The sequence below is a fragment of the Mandrillus leucophaeus genome, unplaced genomic scaffold, assembly GCF_000951045.1.
Source record: "Mandrillus leucophaeus isolate KB7577 unplaced genomic scaffold, Mleu.le_1.0 Scaffold327, whole genome shotgun sequence".
Taxonomy (NCBI): Eukaryota; Metazoa; Chordata; class Mammalia; order Primates; family Cercopithecidae; genus Mandrillus; species Mandrillus leucophaeus.
Genome location: NW_012103443.1, coordinates 2,425,912 through 2,430,002, shown reverse-complemented (window position 1 = coordinate 2,430,002; position 4,091 = coordinate 2,425,912). Strand labels below are relative to the sequence as shown.

General features: G+C 44.6%; 1 pseudogene across 1 annotated transcript; it reads left to right on the top strand.

Moving 5' to 3' along the window:
• Positions 1 to 1,766: 1,766 nt before the first annotated feature.
• Positions 1,767 to 3,437, top strand: LOC105545391 (annotated as a pseudogene). Its single transcript, XR_001006909.1, has one exon. The product of XR_001006909.1 is annotated as a phosphoglycerate mutase 1-like (transcript).
• Positions 3,438 to 4,091: the final 654 nt, after the last annotated feature.

The following is a 4,091-nucleotide window of genomic DNA, read 5'->3' as shown; positions in this document are numbered from 1 at the left end:
AGAGAGGAATTAGGCCATGCCTCTTACTAGGAGGGGCAGCAAAGAATTTGTGGATGTATCTAATCTACTATACCAAATATACCACATCTGTTGGACCACAGTTCTGTTTTTATCTACTTGCATCTTTCCCAGTTCCTCAGGTTGACAGATTGATATTCTTCCAAACTTACCTCCAGTGTCACAAGGCCTTTCTTGAGTAACAGGACGCCTACATGTTTGTTTTTTCTGTGATGCAGTTATAGGCCACGTCCCTTAAAAAACAAGAATAAGCCGACCTCTGGCTGATGAACTACAAACTGTCTAAGCTGAGTTGATCTTTCTTTTTTGTACCATGACAGTGTATTGTATTTATGCTTCGTCTTTTTTTTTTTTTTTTTTTTTTTGCAATTCTTTCTGTGTGTGGTTGCTGTGCTACTAAATTGATCTCAAATCTCTGATTTTTATCTAAACGTTCTCAGTTTCAGGTAGTTAAAATCAGTGTAGTGAAAAGTATGCATGGGAGGAGGGCAAGAATTATTGCCTCAAGGTCACAAAATTGATTTTAAAAAAAGGGTGGTGGTGGTATTGGCTTGTGGCAGGACTGGATCCAAGCAAACAATGCCGAGTGGTATCCTTCTTATCTTCTTTTCCCTTCCCCCTTCTTTCTTCTTCCTCCTCCTTTTTCCTCTCCCTTTCCCTTCCTTCCTCCTGTGTTTCCATCTGTGTGGTGGCTTCACTCCTGTAGGCACTGTTCCTCCAAGATAGATAGGTTTCCAAAATGGCGTCCCCAGGGGTACTAGGTTTCCAAAATTGCGTCTCCAGGGATAAGTGGGAGTCCTTCCTGATAGTTCCAGAGGAAAATTCCTGGAGGAAAGGTTCTGACTGAGGCCAGAGGGATGGAATACTGTGGTTGGCTAACCTGCGGTGATGAGGAAGGGCTTGTCTGTTATCAGAAGTGTGGTGGGGAATTCTTGCCAGTCAAAAGGCCACATTGAATTTGTCTCTTTCTCCAGAGCTCTGTTGAGTGATTGGCAAACAGTAGGAGCTTCCTAAATGTTTATTGACGAAAATGAATGAATGAGTAGAAATAAAAGAATGAATCTGTGACTTGAAATGTTTTCCTTTTTGCAAAGAGGCTTTTGACCCTATGACACTCTCTCTAGGATATTTCTCACTGACTACAGAAGTCAGGGATTTTGTTATTTAACCATTTCACGGCCACCTCTGTGTCAGCTTACCTTCAAAGTACTAAGGTATGAAAGAACATGACTAAAATACCAAATCCCTTGGCTACCTTTGGGGTTTCATCTTCAGTATAGGTCTATTAGGTCAAGGGTTTAGTTAAGTGTGGTGTGTCCTCATGAAAGCTCCGTCTGGAAATCAAAGAGCTTCGTGGTGAGTCTGTGCTGGGGTTGGGGCTAAAACATAGCTTTGAGTCTCAGTAGCTTGTCATTATCAGCATGTGCTTGCCTTGAGAGCTATGGCAGTTTCTGATGACCTTATTGCAGACAGCAGTCAATCCACAACTCCTCGCAAAGGCTAGTGATTGAGCTATAAGCTTTTTGAAAACTCTTCCTGAGATCTTTCATTCACATTCACTGTGTTCAGAGAGTAGAGAATTTCAAAGACCCTTCATCATTTCATTCTCACCAGAGGTTATTCCTTTTGTCACTATTGAGAAAAATCACAGAGTCTTAGAGAAAAAGAGAAGGACAGGGTAAATCATTTCTGCAGCTCGACTCCAGAATCTGCGAACCACTGCGGTGCCGCATCCCCAGCCCGCCGCCATGGCCGCCTACAAACTGGTGCTGATCCGGCACCGCCAGAGCGCATGGAACCTGGAGAACCGCTTCGGCGGCTGTTCTGAGCGCGACCGGCCATGGGGAGGCGAAGCGCGGCAGGCACGCGCTGCGAGATGCTGGCTCTGAGTTTGACATCTGCTTCACCTCAGTACAGAAGAGAGCGACCCGGACCCTCTGGACAGAGCTAGATGCCATTGATCAGATGTGGCTGCCAGTGGTGAGGACTTGGCGCCTCAATGAGCGGCACTATGGGGGTCTAACTGGTTTCAATAAAGCAGAAACTGCTGCAAAGCATGGTGAGGACCAGGTGAAGATCTGCAGGCACTCCTAGGATGTCCCACCACCTCCGATGGAGCCCAACCACCCTTTCTACAGCAACATCAGTAAGGATCGCAGGTTTGCAGACCTCACAGAAGATCAACTACCCTCCTGTGAGAGTCTGAAGGACACTATTGCCAGAGCTCTGCCCTTCTGGAATGAAGAAATAGTTCCCCAGATCAAGGAGGGGAAACGTGTACTGATTGCAGCCCATGGCAACAGCCTCCGGGGCATTGTCAAGCATCTGGAGGGTCTCTCTGAAGAGGCTATCACAGAGCTGAACCTGCCGACTGGTATTCCCGTTGTCTATGAATTGGACAAGAACTTGAAGCCTGTCAAGCCCATGCAGTTCCTGGGGGATGAAGAGACGGTGCCCAAGCCATGGGGGCTGTGGCCGCCCAGGGCAAGGCCAAGAAGTGAAGGCCAGCGGGGAGGATACTGTCCCCAGGAGCACCCTCCCTGCCCAGTCTTGTCCCTCTGCCCCTCCCACCTGCACATGTCACACTGACCACATCTGTAGACATCCTGAGTTGTAGCTGCAGATGGGGACCGGTGGCTCCCATTTTCATTTTAGCCATTTTGTCTTTTGCACCCACTCCCTTCGTACAATCTAGTCAGAATGGCACTTCTAGAGCACAGGTTCTCAGTCCAAGCTCTGGAAAAGCTCCCCTTATCCAACACAGTTTAAAGGTAGTGACTTGGGTTTCTGTGAGTTCTTTGTTTACTAAGGACTTGTGGAGAGGAACCATGCTAAGCCATGACCAATGAGGAGAAGCACCAGAGCCTGTCTGTCCCCAGGAGCCAGTCCTCTGCTCTTCTGCAGTCAGGCCACTGCCTGGGGGCTCTAGTCATTCCAGTGGAAGATGAATGTAACCTGCATGGTGATGTGACAACTGTTTCCTCCCTGACCCTAGAGGACCTGGCTCTAGAAGTTTGGGATCAATCCTGAATTTAGTTATGTGTTACATTTACTTTTATTACAAAAGTATAGTATATATAAATAATACAAAACAGTAACCCTTCTGGGGTTTCTTGTGGCGGTTGAAATAGTCCCACATGTGGTCATCAGAAAATAAGCCATTCCTCATACCAGTATGGGATCAGTTCCTTGACCTCTGAGGAGCAGGTGTGCTTCCTGCTGTGTGTGTTAGAATCCCTTCCTGCCTTGCTTCATGGCAGCGAAATGCCCCTTGGTCCTGTCCAAGTGTGTCTTTCACTGATTTCTGAATCATATTCTAGTTGCTTGGGTCTGCCACATGGGTCCAGTGTCCACCTGAGCATAACTGTACTAAATCCTTTTTCCAGATCAGTATAATAAAGGAGTAATGTGCAATAAAATAATAACAATAATAATAATTTCTGCAGCTCTCACATCTTCCCAGAAAAACTCTTAACCACACCAGCCAGGTACATTCTTCCTGCTCCCCACCCCGCATCCCCCACCCCTTGGTTTTATTTAGTTCTTACCTACTATACAATAGTGAGGGGAAATAGTGAAAAATCAACCCACAGCCTCATTTCCTATAAAAAGGTTTTCATGTTTTGATTTCTTTTGATCCCTCTCATTTGCATGCATTCCAGTATGAAGATAAAAATACCAATTAAGTTTTTCACTTAACATTATTTCAGACCTTTCATCTCATTGTTTTATTTTGTTCTTAATGAATGTCTGTATTGTCTTCATAGATTTATTTAAAGGAACAACGTTATTGATACAGCTTAGTTGCTGTTGCCATTACAATGTTCCTCAGTGTCATGAGAAGGAAAACACAGTAGCAAAAGGACAAAATCATATTTGTTATTTTTAAAAGCTGTCCTTTTTAAACTCTTCTGGTTTGAGAAGCATGTAACCATGAAGAGTTTATTTATATTGTATGGATCACTCAGTTGAAAACTGCAAGTAATCTTTGCATTTAAGCATCCCAAACTATTTTTCTTTTTTAGAATTTTTAATTGACACATAACAATTATACATATTCATGGGGTACAATG